This window comes from Vollenhovia emeryi, unplaced genomic scaffold (assembly GCF_000949405.1).
Source record: "Vollenhovia emeryi isolate VEMERY1.0 unplaced genomic scaffold, V.emery_V1.0 DF939210.1, whole genome shotgun sequence".
Classification (NCBI taxonomy): domain Eukaryota; kingdom Metazoa; phylum Arthropoda; class Insecta; order Hymenoptera; family Formicidae; genus Vollenhovia; species Vollenhovia emeryi.
The window spans coordinates 363,008-380,430 of NW_011967156.1; positions in this window are offsets into that span (position 1 = coordinate 363,008).

The following is a 17,423-nucleotide window of genomic DNA, read 5'->3' on the forward strand; positions in this document are numbered from 1 at the left end:
CCTCCGCACTCGCCTCCAGGGTCTCGCAATACCCCGATCCGTCATTGACGCACGCATCTCTCTTCGGCTTCCTTTCCCACGTGTCAGCCGCGGGAATGAAGACGTCTCCGCTAATTGCCGCGCATCACTTCCCCGCACTTGCAAATTGTTCGCGTCGTCCCGCGTGCGCGGGGACCGCGAGATATCTGTTGTCGCGAATTCGCGAGGTCGGCTAAACGGAGTTGCGCGCGACGGAACCTATTGTTTATCCAACAGCTGATTCGATCGGATTTTTCTCTCGGTGCGTTCCCCGCCGAGTCCGACGGTCGCTCGTTATTTTTTTCTGGCTCGATGAATATTCGAACGCTCGCTGGGCGAGGGTTTGTTCCTCGTCGCGAATGTGGGATGTATGTCGTGGGTATGAGACGGGAACGACCGCGTAGATTGCGAACGGACGCGGACGGCGGGGCGTCTAGACGCCGCGGCGCCTGTTTTCAAGCATCATGCTTGCGGAAATGCGGTCGATGCTTCGTGCTTTCTTGCCTTTCCGCGAGCTTTTGCCGCAGGAATCTCGCTGGCGCCGTTCGCGCGCTGGCCGCGGTCTGTCCAGCGGTTTGCGCTGAAAAAAAAATCAACTGCGAAATAATCCGTGGGACCAAAAAATTGACGCGTGTATCGCAAATTGTCACAAGAGATTTTTTTTGTTGTTGAAAATATCGCGTTTTAGATAAGTCGACAATTTCTCCCACGACGTGCCTTCAACTTTCGCAAAGTGCGGTTCTCTCTCGCTCGTGTTCTCTGTCGGCGAGGAGGTAGAGGATTATGTAGGACGTCGAATCCATTATAATATTAATTTCAAAAAATATGCCGTGATACGAAAAGCATTGAAGCTCTAATGGAACATTATTGATTTTATCTGAGCGATAAAGTTGCGCTTCCGGCGACATCATTTATTACGCGCCGCTCGCTCGTAAGGAACGCCGAGCTCCGGGCGCGACACGTCGTTTCCTCGCAATTCGAGATTTCCTCGCCCATTATCCGCCGTCCCGCAGAATTTCATTCGCCCGATTAAATCGAATAAAAAGCTCCGTACGTGACGTTCTCGGGGGGGGGGGGGGCGGGGACGGGCAATTTTTTTAATCAGGCGACGTGGGTTCCCGCGAATCGCGACGTGGCGCGCTAAGGGCCGCCCCGCCGCCCGGGTCGATTTTAATCTCTGTAAGAGACTCCGGGGAGAGAATGCGCGCTTATATTCGGATTGAAAATGTTACGTCGCGTTGCACGTGCCGCGATTGAAATGCATTTAATGGGGGCTGCGCCTAAAGGCGGGCCGAAGTCGAATGTGTGTTGTGCCGCCGCCATCACCTCCTCTCCCTGTGTGTGTGCGCGCGCGATCGATCAGAGGCCCAGTTTATGAGCATTTATAACAGACCCGTTTCGCCATGGGGATAACAATTCGAGATACAGTAGATTTTCGCTAATCCGGCCATTCCTTGCACGAAGATTTGCGATAACGTCGTTTACTGAGACTGCATACAAGTTTTACAGTAAAACGTCAGCAGGTCTTTATTCTTAGGGCAGCAAAGGGAATAGAATCAATTGATAAACGTAAATATACGACAAATTTCACTTATGCCGCTTACACGTGGCTGACGTAGGTACCGCCACTTGGGCGCCATCCATTGCGCCAGTCAAAATTAAAAAATTAATCAATGATATCCAATTTTAACGACCTGCACTGGCCAATGTTTTTATTTTAAAAATCAAACCACGTTACAACGCTCCAGTCCCAGATTTGGACCCTTGTCAAGTAATCTGAAATCGTGTATAACTTTGCAACGAACATTACTTAATAAATTAATTGCAACGACACAAACCATAAAAATCATACCTGTTACAAGATCGTTAAAGATCACATATTAATTGGTTGGCCAATACCATTATGACAGTAAGCTGTGCACAAGCAAGCGAGTGATTACATTATAGTGATTTAATAAATGTCAGGAAATAAAAACTTACATATTAGTCGAAAATAAAAAATATAAAAATTGCACTCTTCGGTTGGGGAGTGCGACGTCCATTGAAATCGCGTCGTTGTTCATGAAATATGTATACAAGAGCGACGAGAGATCAAGTTGAACTGACGGGCAGCAAAATAAATAAGAACCTAAAAAATTAATCACGATAAGCGACCGAATTACTGAGAGTGCATAAAAATGTCATAGTAATCCGGGAGCAGTTCTTATGGTAGCAAAGTGACCAGATCAACGTTCTTCGTGGGAAGATGCTAAGGGAAGATGAATAGATAAAAATTTACAAACGCAAATATACAATAAACGTCACTTATGCCTCTTACACGTGGCTGTTGTTCCATTCCGCCCGTCAAAATTAAAAAATTAGTCACGATAAGCTGCCGGATAGGCTGGATTAGCGAGAATCTACTCGAATTTGCCTGGCTCGCTCGCAAGTCGCGCGTTAAAAGTTTCCGTGACGCGGCGTTATCTGAAAAATTAATAAGACTGGGGAGGGGTGGGGGGGGGAGGGGGACAAAAGGAAGAATAAGAGGACGATGCGGACGCGCGAAGAAGCTCGCATTAATAATATCGCATAGGTGTCGTTACCGATCTCCCTCCCTGAAAATTGGCGAATCCTCCGACGGCGCTTAACCGCGCCATTTACAAAGCCCCGCTCGTCGCCAGATGGACGCGAGATTCTCGCGAATGCGCGGCGTCGAAGTGAAACGAGAGGAGAGCGTCGCACAGATTAAAGAACATAAAACTTGGCCGGGGTGTGTAATAAAGCATCCCCCTCGTTCCTCGCTCTTCTCTCCTCTCTCTCTCTCTCTTTCTCTCTCGCGCTACCCCGGGCTGCTCGCCTTACGTCTAACGGGCAGTTTTGCGCCACCGACGTTCTCGTTTCTCTCGCCCGGGCGCTTGAATTACGAGCGAGTTTTCCGCCTTACTGTCTATTTACTGCCGTGTTCGCGTGCCGCAGGTAATGCCGGCCCCGGCCGGGGGAGGGGGGGGGGGAAGAAGCACGTGGGGAAAAAAGCTCGCGCAGTGAATTCCTGGACACTTTCAGCGGGTATTTACGGCGCTGCGACCGTCCCCGCAGAATTTATTTAATTACCGCGGGCGTGACCCGCGTGTGGCACACTGCCGCTTTATCAGGGTTTATGCCAATTTTGCTGTGCGCGAGCGGGACCGCAATACCGATATCAATCGCGCGACACAGAATCGACATCGTTATTGGAATTTTTGGCCCCGTGGCGCAACCGCGGTTTAATCAAACTCGAAGCCCGCCGAAAATTCTGTAAAGATATTTCCACCGGATTGTAATTTAATGGTTATTTTATTCTCCCTATAATACCGTACAGAGTGGCGTTTTGCACTATTTTCTTCTTGCGAACAATATACGCTGCAGCCAATAAACCAGTTATCGAAGTTGATTGCAGGCTGCATAACTGCGCCCGCTCGATATCGATTGTGTAAACAATGCTAACAGTAATCAGTTGAAATTGTAAAACGCGCGTATATCTCCTCCCCGGTCTCTATCATGATCGATTTATTATCCTCCATAATCTCGTATCTCCTTCCCGATAGAGTCATTAAACTGTATGGGCTTCTTCTATCGGCTTTTTTTCCTCGTTTCGGATAACGCAAGATAATGTGCTACATGAGTCTCCACTATATTGGCCGGCGCCGTGAAAGAAAATTCCTAGGAGATACAGCTTCCTCGGACGGGGACTGCGCGCGGTTGTGAATTATAATATTGCCTCTCGACAATGGCTTTGAATGGCGCGCATAAAAAATACGCGTGGTAATGTGGGATCGGGGGGAAAAGAATGGACAGCAGCTTTACCTTATGCGAATGTGAAAGCTTCATCGAGCGTGACATTAAAATGTAAAGCGACATTGTCATCTGGAACGGAGGCTGCTCCTGGATGATAGTTGTCGGAAGGGGACAAATGCGTCGTTAACGCCGACACGTTTAACGAGGGCATTTTCGCAACGTGGGAGTTCACGTTTGACCTTAACGTCCACGCGTGTTCAACTCACCCGGGAACGTCAATGCGTTATTTATTGTTACCGTCTTAGGACAGGAGACGGCTTTATTAAAACTGACACGTGTGCGCACCGAAGGTGCCGGCAATGGTGTCTCGCGGAAATCGGATAGCCGGTGAAAAAGAGAATCGCAATGCCGAGCCCGAATCTAGCGAACGAGCGCGAACTAAAGGCGAACGAACCACTTTGAAAAGTTCGAACGGCAAATATTTAAATAAGACGTCCATATTCAAGTTTGCACGCGTTCGTTTGTCTCTGTGGATTTATCTTTGCAAGAAATAACACCAGGCGCGCACTTTTCGCTAATTTTGGGTTAATCTCTACCGATCGAGGGGTAAACCGCTGACCAAAATTGTGTACACCAATACCTAACTAACGCCCAGTGGGCATTACCTTATCTTATTATCTTATTTCATCTTTTAATGCCCCAGTAAGGCCTAATGCTCAAACTAATGCGCAAAAAATGCCTAGTAATGCTCAGTAATTCCGCAAATATGTACACCGCAATGCCCGCAGCGGTTTAGCCCTCGGTACGTCTGTACGTTACATGTGGGTTTTTTTTTTTAGAATATTGTTGCTCTCGTCTCAATAGGCAGTATGGTACGTGCATTTTATTGTTATAAAAATATAATATAATGTGCTCAGGAACTAATAATTCTTATCGCTGCACACGTCGACGCTCGATGACAGCCGTGTGGATAATACAGCGATAAGTAACGTATAGCGCGTAACAAGATTTTCGCTCTTGAGACTGTCGCCGTGACAGGGGTGAAATCCCCGGAATTAGGAAGCGAGCTGGAGAGAAAACAACGCCGGTTTTTGCCATTCGAGCAGCGTAAGAGCGGCGGAGGGAAGAGGGAATCAGGGGTGCGCACATATTACGCACGCTCGACGCCTCGAATGTCTTCGCTGCATTCGGGGGAAACGAACGTCCCCCGTCTGCGGACGATTTATGACCCTTCGCGATTCTGTTTATTCGACTAAAGAAGCTGCGCGGATTGCGTGTAGTGTCAGGGAATCATAATTCTAACGTGTCGACGTCAATCCACGTCGGAATTATTATAGAACCTATTGGGAGTATATATAGATAGGCCAGGACTGAAGTTAACCCTTTCATAACTGAATTACTTTATTATTACACGGGGAGAGAATTTTCTCTTGAAATTTACCGTGAAAATCATGCGATCGTGGGACAACATGGCATTTTGAACAACTTTATGTGAGCTTTTTGAAATTTTACCATACATTTTCCCAGTGAAATGTCCTGGTGAAATTTCAAGAAACTCTCGTAAAATTCTTCGAACTGCCACGATTGCATAATTTTCAGGATAAATTTTACAGGAGAATTCTCCCCGTGTATTTTAGTTTTATTACTTTTTAAGTGAGACACCAGCATAGAGGAGGCAAAAGTGGGACCTGCATGTTCTAGTGACTATAAAAGGGTTAATAAAACCGCATCGGCAAATTACGTCAAGTTGCGTGAACGTAATCTACGAAATTAAAATCGAAAGAAACTTGCCCACCGATTCGCTTGATATACGGAATATCAAGTCATTTATGCACGTCACACGTTGTTCGAGTAGCTACGTGTCAGTTTATTGCCTCGAGTAATATCGTCTATTTTTTCCCTACGGATAATCGTAACATATCTAGGCACATATTTTTTATTAATGCATACGTACGATCGGTGGCGACTTGGGATTACAATTTCGATAGACGAGTGGCTTTTGCTCCGCAATTTTTAGCCTAATCTCCGAGTGGAAGAAAAGATTGCGATTATCGAGGAATTTAGTATGTGTGAGGTGACTGCCTCCTCTTCTCGTGGAGCCGAAGACGGGCCGGGGCCGGGGGCTCTTGTCGTAAAGACGGCAGGCTGGGAGTATCACGTGCGAAGCTAACATGTCCTCAGAGAGCCGGGGGTTGTCTTCTGCGTGTGTGTACAGCCGGCGTGTCCACATGCATCTCTTCTCGTTGTGCTACATATGCGCGGTACATACATGCCCGGCGTGTGCGTCTGTACACGTGTAAGTAGCTTCCGTTGAATCTTTTCCGGCTGCAAAGCGCCCGGCGCTGGCGTATCTGTAAGTACAAAACGCGCTTTAACCCACTCGCAAGCTCGGCGCGCACAACGTGAGATATTGTAAAGCGGAGCAAATAATGTATCTCGGGGAGTATGAATTTCAGACGGGATGGTATAAATGTTAGATTCTCGGGGAACAAGTCGTCGAATTTCGAGCAAACGCGCTTAGCGACCGACGATTTGACGCTCGTTTTAAGGAAGTAATCGGCTTTCTTTCCCCGATGCAGTTTGTGTCAAAATCGAAACAACATTTTCGGATTCTCGCGTGCCTCTGTGAACGCTGTACGTACTTTTGTAGATTCCCAACGTTGCCGAAGTTATATTTACGAAGTGCATTCGTACAAGATAACTCCGTGTAACTGCGACATATATCCACATGTCATGTTTATACACGTTGTAGAGGGTTGTCGTATGTATATTATACTTAGGAGAAACTGGGGTAAAACCGGGATAAGCGGATCAAGCTGGGAATATTCGCTTATTTCGCGAGAGGTAGGGGAAACCCAATAAAATCGAATGGCTGATGCGTGACATATTTTTGACTAAGTGCTGCGGCCATAAAATATCATATTGATTTTTTAAAATGAAATTCGGCCAGTTTTATTTTTTATGAATGTAATCTTTTAAAATTATTAAATCTTTCAAGGGAATTATTAGTTTAGAGTCAATTATTCAGAACTTCGTATCGTAATATGGAAGCGCCCGAAAGCTCTTACTTTTACGGATGCGTAAAAATGGTTAAAAAAAGGAATTAAATGCGCAACATTGCTCAGGCCCCCGGCGCGTTCGATTTACATTGAGAGCAAACGGGCAACGAAATCGTTAAAATCCGAATTTATTTGCTGCCGTGTAATCACTGTTTGCACAGTTGGAAACGGACGATCTCGTCTCAACGGTAAAGAAAATGTATGACGGGGCGGTCCACGTCTTTCCTACGACGGAGATCGAACGTAACCCGATTCGAGCGATTCAGACCTCTGCCTGGGGGGGTAACGAAGCTCTCTCGATTCCGCTCGCGTTTCCAACGTGCCCGCGGAGAGTGCTCCGTGCCGCGCGTTTAGTGCAACATTTCAGTTTCGGGTGTATGAGCGCACGGAATTCTCGATACGCTGAAAAAAAGTGCCCGAAGGGCGCCGGACAATGCGCCTCTCTCCTCGGAAATGGATATCGACGGCGCGCAGCCGAAGAATTTCCCGAAGTGCCAAGTGCCCTTTGTCTTCATTTCCGAAACGGATTCAGATCCGCCCTGCGTGTCCGCGATGTAATCGACTTATCAATATTACGCCCGCAGTCGCGCGTGTATACGCGAACGTTTCAATGCTACCAGAAGTGGTAGAATTCCGTAACACAGAGCAGTTTTCCCGTCCCAGATTTTCCTCTAATCTCTCCCCCCCCCCCTCTCTCTCTCTCTCGTCTACCATCATTAAATCTGCGACGCGTCGACTCGCACCGCTTTCGAGCCATTTGAGAACTCGCGTATTGCGCATTCCGCCCTGCATGCAGATATCCCTGTACCCCTCGCCGTACCCGCTTCTCCCGACGATCCTTTCCCAAGCCCTTCCAACCCTTTCGCGTCCCTTGGAATGAATGGACGGGCTTAGCGGGCTGCCGAGATGCGGAAGGGTGCTTCGCCGTCGTGACGCTTGCTCGGGGATCGACGGGATTCCTCGCCAGGGCGAGCGTTTGAAAAAGAGCTTTTATCAATTATACCATCTTATTTTAGTTATCGCCGCCGCGCCTCGCCGTCTTGCCCCAAGGGAATATAAATAGCGCAATAACTCTTAGAAAGTATATTCCAACCGCGCCGCCCGGACATCGATACAAACGCCGCTCTGCATTTAAATTGCGAACGGCTGCAAGTTCGCGAATCGATCGTAAGGAGCGTCGACACGTGTGTCAGGTGTTCGACTATCGATTGTCTTTAACGAGCGTACTCTCGCGGCAACGTCCCCTCCGGGGAGAATCGTCTGCTTCCGCGGGACGCTTCAATTAATATCTTCACGCTTCGCCTCACCCGCGCAATAACGAACAGGCAAAGAGTAAGAGCGATGCAGCATAAAATGACATCACAATGTTAACAGATTATCGTCGATGCAAATCGGGACTTTTGCAAGAACGTAAAGTATCGTATCGTTGCTGCGTCGCTCTTCTAATTCGACGTCGAGATGCGACAGTTTATCACGCACCACAAAAGACAGGAAAGACGACATTGCTTCTTTTACCTCGCAAATTATCTTAATCTCCTAAAGAAAGAGAGAGAGAGACGATAACGTGCAATTTGCAGACATTTCCTAGCCGTTATATTAAACGGTTTCCGCATTTCAATGCCACGCGAGGCGACCGTTCCTTTCACAGGGAAAATTTCTATTTATTCAGGTATAGAGAACGGGAGCTGATGTCGCGATGCACAGTAGGAGAATGGGGGGGAAAAAAAAGAAACGCTTGTATGTCGGGCACCGCGGGCACTCATTTTCGTGCCATTCATACGGTGAAAGGTGGGACAGGTCGGACGCGTTGTTGTTCGTCGCATTTATCATTTGTACGCCGCGCATCATGCTTCAACAATTTGCAAAAGTGCATTGTTGATCCCGGCGCAAATACCACGCGACGCTGCGTTTGGGGCTGCGGGGGAGAAGGGGGTGGAGGAGGGGGGGACAGAGCGCGCATAAATAAGCGTCGAGAGGCTATTTCTAGATACGCGGGAACGGGCTCGGTATGTACCTGCGTGTGTAGTTGCAATGCATATCAAACGCGTTGAATTTTTAACATAACTACCGCATAAACCTGCGCTTTAAGCAGCCAGCGGGGCGAGCGATAAAAATACGCAAAATAACGACACAGATATGTAATATATATATTTTTTTTTTCGGGAGGACGAGGTGGCAACACCCAGCGTCAAATTCTGCAGATCGATTTGACCCCGAGAATCTCCCGACGAATTTACGGCCGCCAGCGCGGTTTAACTCTTTGCGCCCCGGTGAGTTTTGCCGTGAAACCACCATGAGCTGTCGCGTTCTTTGAATGTTTCGTCGCTCTTTTAAACTTTTCGCCTTTGTAGAATATGTAATTAAATATTTGCGCTGTTCTTGGAACACAGCAGCAAATAATTTATTAGTTTTTCTACGTAACTGACAGCAATTTATAAGTATTTGTCTAATAGTGGCTGTCTCCGTAAAAAAATAAAATACGTTTCTTCCTATATCGGGACGCAAGAAGTTTACACTTGCGAGTTTCGAGAGCGCGAAGACGCACCAACAGAAAGGATTTCTGTTACCGAGACAAAAATATTCTTGACGCATTTATATTTCTCACGACCTCATTTGGTATAAAAATAAGACAATATCAAAATAAAATCAATAGTTCTTATTCTCCTCTATCGAATTAAAAAAGATTGACTTACTATACTGAGGCAAGAGTAACTTATATAAATGTAAGTTTATATATTCTTGCGTCTAGAATAAATTTTCCCTCCATCTTACAACGCACAAAGTTGGCACCACAATATTCGATAAAAGGCTATCATTTTATTCTAGATTTTAGAATTTTTCATTTAAGATTAAAATATTCTTTCTTCCATAATCAATATGATTGGCGCTATATCGATCCTATTTTATGATACATTCAAGCGTAATAGCGTTATGTCCGGAAATTTTTCTGTGGGTACGCGCGATCGCGAATGATCTCGTTTTTTTTTCCGGGTTTGAGCTTCATCGTTCCCCTCCGACCGAGCTTCTCGAGCGCCTGAACGTGCCGTCGAAATTGTAACGCCCCTTGAAGTCACCGAGGGACTCGAGATGTTTGATGCGAGAAGCTCGGGAGCTTAAAACATACGTGTACATATATGTATACGGGTATGTGCACGGTGCATTGTACATAGCGATACCACCGTTCCCCATCGACACCCTTACGGACGCTACGTGTGTTCGTTCGAGCTCGTAAGACGTGTCCATCGTCTCGTACCTGTACATACAGTAAACACGGCGGTTACGGAGGTCCCGGGGTTGATACCTAATGCCGGAACCGGCGCCGTTTGATTGGGCGCATCGAAGTGAGGTGGGTAACGATAACTGTTATCGTTATAGCCCATTCGGTATCTTTGACTACGAAGTGTTAAAGTATTCCGGCGCGGTCGGGACGCGGGATCGTTATTGCACCTTGGGTGGCGCCCCGGCTTCTTCCTCCACTTCCGCGGTAACACGTGCTAGAATTCGTGATTGTACGGTCCTCCACGAACGCGCCCACTCGTCGGCGGATACTTTTATTTATACGGCCACCCTCGTCAATTTTAATCCTGCAGTCAGCGCGAGTCGGATGCTTTTTTTACAGCTCATGTTATATGTATAAATGAGGGCGGCCCCGAATAGCGTCTTATAGGAGCGCGATCAATATATCGCCGGCCGCGAGGAAAACCCATCTTTTTCCTCCCCTCATCTCTATTCTATTCTATATTCTAAACTCCTCAATTTACCGTTCGCAAGAGTCAAAACTGATTTTAAGGCTCTAACTGTACACTCGGCGTCGAGGGCTGCGCTCTCGCGTACATAATTCTCGTCCAAAGTTTCGTACTTTTCGGTAAAACCGAAGTCCTCGAGTGACTTCAACCGAGCGAGATAAAATGACAATTCCCGGGTTTGCGCTACAGCTCGAGGCCTCGCCCCATCCCCGTCGCGTTGTAAGTCCGATTTAGTTGGCTTCGCAAAGCTCCGTGACGGGTTTCCCCGTACTACGGAATACCGTTTGCCCGGGCAAGTTAAGCGATTAGGCCGATGAACCCTTTGACCCGCGTTTAATTCACTAAAAGTTCGTACGGTCCGCCGGGCCCGCGATTGCTCCGCTAAAATGTTTTTATTTAAATAAATTTTGTCCAACAAAGTTTTAATGGTCACCTGCATCCTTCGTGTCGTCGATTTTAGACGGTAATTTTCTTCGCCCAATTACACGTCGTGCGTTTATTCAGCTCGTCGTTAGCAACCTCGTTTTTACCAGCTGAAACTCCAATGTTCAATCGCGGACGTTTGTCAAAATTTACGATACTCTCCGTAGACGCGATCTTACGACCCGAAGAGCGCGTATATTTCGAGAGAAACGATCTTCACCGCGTGATACCACGCATTCCACATTATTAATGAATTTCCCGTAACGTGGAACTATCCGCACATTCTTGAGGATGCCCGGGGGCGACGTAAATACTTGACGCGGACAAATGTCTCGCTGCATTTTTCACATCGTTCATACCACCGTCAGCAGCAGGACCGTGTTGTCGCCTGTATTTTTAAGGGGCCGCCGGAAACAACCCGCGCCAGCCCGCGCCCCGGTACAGAGATCTCGCCGAATCGCGCGCGAGTCCCCTGATGATCCTCCGCCGGACGGTGCACTCCCGGGGTGTGCAAGCTGGCGACTTTCAAAGCCGTAAGCACCGAGAGCCTCCCTCGCTTTCCGCGTATAGCCCAGCCGTCGTTCGAATCCGCCGATGGGCCGCGTTGGCACCCGCCTCAGCCACGTTCGCGAAAGTCTGTCCGCAGCAGAGATCCTGCAGGATCGAGTTAGATTGGCCGCTTTCTTCGAGTGTCAAGAAACTACCCCCCTCGCCCCCCCCCTCTCTCTCTCTCTCTCTCTCTTTTCGCACGACATTTCCGTCCGCGTCACCGCCAACTGTCTCTTTAAACTGTCTTCCCCCGAAGCCGCGGCCTGTCCCCGAAGAGATATTGCGAGAGTGACGTGGTCTTCGAGACGTGATCGTGTCAACCGTCTCGCCAGTACTGCACCTAACCACTTGGAGAGTTATGGCATTCGAACGGAATTCATGCATGAGAAGTACGAGGATAGACCGTACGCGCAAGTAATACGACGTTAAGACATCTCGACACGCCTTTTGCATTTTGATTATTGCGATAAGGCGCTACGGTTTTATTGCTTATTTATTGGTATATTATTAAGTCTCAAGTCAACGACTTGCTCGTACGTTTCCTACGAACTTCGGTTTCCGAACACGACTGTACGCTTTGTACCGTCTTTTATTATGTCTCTTTATTAACAAGCATCGCTGAAATCTTACAATATGTTACGAACGTACGCGTCTGCTAATTTTAAATATCGACGACAATATGTGATTCCTATTTTTCCGCATTCCTATTTAATTGCAAGCGGAAAGGGACTGTTATAAAAGAGAAACGCTTGAATTGGTGGACCGGTTTATCTTCCGGAAATAGCGTGTTAGAAAAACTGGTCGACTTAGAGTCAACTAATTGGAAGGCCGCGATTCTGCTGCCTCAATTCCGCGAGCAGCCGAGCGAACGAAAATAAATGGTACGGCGGAGGTTGGGTAAATAGGGCAAAAGTAACAGAAAGATATTGAACTGGCCAGGGCCACTCCGCGCGGAGCCGAAGCCCGCGGAAATTGCTTGAAATGAAAGAAGGCCAACGACAACAAGTTATTCCGTACCACATTCAACCTGTCAAATAGTTCAGAGGAGCTCGCTGCGCCGGCAACGACACGGTGTCTCGGTGGCATCGAGAGGGCAGAAACGTAGAGAATCCTTTTACCTCGCTGCTTCATTGGTACAATCAAATTTTTAACAAGGGCGTGACATTGTTTTCTCTACCGCCGATAGCGTGTATTTCTCGTCTCACGTCAGGTGCGACGAGCGAAGAACGTGCACCTCATCTCTTCCGAAACTCTAGCAAGATATTAAAGAAGTTCTAATTTTTCTGTCCCGCGTACACGTGAAATTACAGATACAACTGAACGGAGAGCTATTGAAATTGACTATCATTTCGCGATCTTTCAGAAAACCCAATGAGAGATACGAAATTGAAAGATACATATAAAAATTATATATATATTTTTTATGTGTATGCTGGTATTGCAAAAGTCTGCATCTGATGTGTTAATTTATTTCTAAAAAACGAATTTCTAAAAATACGCGGTACGTTTTCCGCCATTCTCGGAGTAGTGACGTGAATACCGTACTTTCTGCAACGAATACGGAGGTATTTGCGATATACTAGACTGTCGTATCTTCCGGCACGATACTGTTTCGTATTTTTCGCTTGAGAAATTCGTTGATTTTAACGCCGGTATGAATACACACGGTTCTCGCGTTTCATAACGTTAAGGAAAATCGGTCAAGCAAAAGCGCCGATACCGATGCTGGCGAAGTCTCTTTCTCTCTCTCTGTCTGTCCGTCTCTTCATTTACTTTTAGCTGCGTTTCCAAAAGGCACCATCGTCTAATGTCTACGACGAACGCGATCCCGTCAAGTTGCGCCGTTAAGCTCGGTAATCCGTGTAACACGATCCCGGAATGGGAGAATATTGTGTAAAGGCACATTAGACACGCGTACTTTGACGAGAGGACGGGCGCCGTGGCAGTGTTGACAAAGTTGGGATAGACATCGTGGTAGCAACGCTACTATGTCACGTGCGCGCAACGTCATTACCCCGTATGCAAAATATATAGCGGTGCATGCGGCACTCACGAGATGCGCCGCGCGGCGGAATAATGCTAATTTATTCGGCGTGCATATTAGAAGTGGCGGGGGAGGGGAGGGGGAAGGGGTCACGCGTAACGAGATGCGTCTTATCTTTCTCTCCCAAGGACGCGAGACCAGTTTCGTGTATCGGTGCACAACCGCGGGACGGGTTCGTTTCGAAGGCGCGACTATTGTCGCGGCTCTCCCCGTTTCTTTTCGAGAATCAACGCGGAAAAAAGTTTCGCACACTTGCGATTCGGACCGCGAAAATACGTGGCAGGTCTGCGCTGCAACGACATTATAAATAGAAATGAGAACGTGATATATGGCACGCGAGATGCGAAATTATTAGTTTGACACGCGCGAATTTAGTTTCGCCCTTGGAAAACGAGTGACTGTCGTGGATCACCGCGGATTTTTAGCTACGCCTGCGTTCCTGCCTATTTTACATACAAATTTACGCGCGCGAATGCTAGGCGGGATACAATTTTAATATCCGCGAAATCTACATTTTATGTATGCGCACACAAATTTCTATGTTCGTATATAAATTTCACGTAAAATAGTTTGGATTGTCGAGACGCAGAGAGAGGAGGATCGCGATAAAAGCCGTTTAAACACTTTACTTCGTGCCTCGGCAGTTAAACGCGAATTTAATAATGTTGTTTATACGCGGAATAATAGAAATAATATCTCGTGAGCCGAAAAGCGCGGCTAAATAAAATAGATTAGTCGTGAAATTGAATCAAGTTCTGTACTCGCGATATCGCGACGTCCCCCGACGTCCGTCAGTCCGCCTTCCGCAATTATTATATTTGCAACGGTATACTCGAAAACAGTCCAGAAGTATTTTCTGCGTTGTTCCATGTTCGCTGTGCTCCACTCGCGATGCTCTCGCGACATTCGTGCAATTTCGACAACGACGTAACAATTTACAAATTTAACAATCGCGTGTATTTCTCGTAAAATGTAATTCGCCAATTCGATTAAAGTGTCTTGCGTGTCCATCGTAATCAATTGACACACGTTTACGCACGTTTATTTGCGAGAAACCGCGATAAATCTATCCACGGTATATAAATGGATCGCGAATTCACTCGGCGAAGTAAATTCTTCGTGCACTAAGGTGCATCTGCGGCGCGTGATCGGTCAAAGTTCACCTGGAGATGAAACATATTTTCGTATTTTCGTACGAATCGCAAGAATCGTGGCGAGACCCAATTACGCGACCTAATTACGCGAATCTCAATAACCACGCGAACATAAAATAATTAGACCCTCAAAGCTGCGCCAGTCGAGCTCCTCGACAATCAAGCAAATTCGACATCGCCAAGTACCTGTTTCTGTCTTTGAAATAACCGCGACGACTGATATTCGAACAAAAAGTAGGAAACCAACAGGAAAATGTTCGTCGTTCAAAGGGCACGTCTCGTCGTGTTGTAACTTGTAAGATAAAAAGACGTAAAGAGCATTATTTACGTTCGTTAGAGATCAAATGTAATTGTTCAGTGCGCCACGGAATTCGGAAGAATTATTAAATTCTGTCCGTTATCACCGAGAGAATTGAGCAAGCTACTACGATAAGACACTTATATTGTTAACGAAATGTGATGAAGAGCTAAAGTCTTTATAAAGTTGCACTGTAATACTTCGGGAGTCTCTGGATATTTCAGCGCGTTAATCTCTCGATCGTCCGACGTGATTTCAATTTCCGAGGGTAATTTCAAATATTTTCAACGCGATTCTACGACTCGCAAATGAATGTACATTTTTAATATTCCGAAAGAAGATCATTTTATTATCACGCACGAGAGCGGAAGAGCCAATTGAAAATATTTGAGTCCTCGACGTGACAGCGTGGGTATAAACTGACTATTGGCGTCTCTCGAGAGTCTCGAGAGTCCCCGAGATCCCCCGTGCGCCGTTGACTCGTGTTCGCGAAAAATAGCGCGACGACTGAAGGGCTAAATATTACGTTGTCCCGGTAAAAGTATCGCGCGCGTTACTGCAAGTCTTCCTCGACGAGAGAGCGGCATTGTGTTATGACGACGCGCCCGACCTCCGCGTGACTTTGACCGAACGCGCACCGTAACGGGCTCTACCTGTTTTCTCCGTCGTGTTGCGCGTACGTACATCTTACTTCGATTCTACAGAACGATCGCGAGAGAGCGTATCTTTTACGCGTACGATTCGCATATTCCGCGCGCGGGGCGAATGCAACGGGAAATTGAACGCGCGACGTTTCGCGAGAAAGTAGACATTTAAATACGGATTGAATAATTGGAACAATTGACGAAACTGCGATCGCGTTTGTCAGGTACGTGGGATCGAGTGAAAGGGACGGATGAAACGATTCAACTGTTATTTTCGACGTCGCGTTGACGGTAATTGAAGACGACTCGGAGATAAGGCCCGGTTTCACCAACGTCGCTTAACTTTGAGCTTAGCTTCATTCGTTCTTTGTCTCTCCTCAAATGTTACTCTAGAAAGAGACAAACGTGAATTGAACCGAGATATTAAAGTTAAGCGACGTTTGGTGAAACCGAGCCTTATCCGAGTCGAAATTTTGGCCCTGCGTTGAATCTTTAATTCTATTTTTCGTAGGACCCGAGACAGAAAAAGATGTCGAACTGCAAGTACAAAATTTACTCCTACTTTAAAACTGATGGTGTCGGAATATTCTACTTTTGCCAATTTAGCATTAAAGTAGGTTCTTCTAAGTAGGAGCTTAAGTATAATAAGTTTTTAGAATCAATGATTCAAGGGAGGAGTAAAAAATGTAATGTCATCAAAGGTTATCGCTGGCCTATGTAGGTGTATAGATCAGCTGGGTGGGTGTAAATTGTTCTTAAAAGTGTCAGAATGGTAGCAAAATTTCGACTCGGGTAAATTCCTTGCCCGAGTCGAAATTTTGGCTCTATATTGAACCTTTAATTCTATTGTATAGTTGGACCTAAGACAGTAAAAGAGGTCGAACTGCAAGTACAAAATTTACTAACTGATGTCGGAATATTCTACTTTTGCCACTTTAGCATTAAAGCAGGTCCTTCTAAGTAGGAGCTTAAGTATAATAAATTTTTAGAATCAAAGATTCAAGGGAGGAGTAAAAAATGTATTGTCATCAAAGGTTATCGCTGGCCTATGTAGGTGTATAGATCAGCTGAGTGGGTGTAAATTGTTCTTGAAAGTGTCAAAATAGTAGCAATTAAAATTTCGACTCGGGTGTAGTCCCTTAAATTTGCGTGGCTCGGAAACTTGGGCTGCTCGTCCGCGCGTTCGCCCTTTACGTCTCACGAGCTCCAGATGTATCGCACGTCGTGTTCGAGCGACGGGAAGCGAGGGAAAGCAAAACCGACGGCGGAGAAACGCGCCGGAAACGGATTGAGGGGCCCACCCGTGGATGATTTAGCGACGGGCAAGGGTTCGCGATTCTTTGCGTCCTTAACCCTTGGACTTCTGACTCGTGAAAGGAACGACACCTCGTTGGCTTAGAAACGCTTAGAAAATACAAGACACGAAGGCCTTTCGTTACCGCACGCTCCAAAATGTCGGCAAATTAATATCTTAAGCCAACGGCACACGATACTATTCTTCCTGCTGGACTGCTTACGTGAACCAATGAGGATCGATCCAGTAGGAAAAATAGTATCGTGTACCGTTGGCTTTAAACGTTGATTCGAAAGAGGGAAAATCCTTTCGTAAAGAAACTCAGACCGGCGGCGTCTCTTCCAGCCGGGAGTCTAAGGTTTATTCGCCTGTCGGTTAATTATAAACAACGACGAGACTTACGTAAGACCGGGAACGGGCAGGCGGTGACATTATTACAAA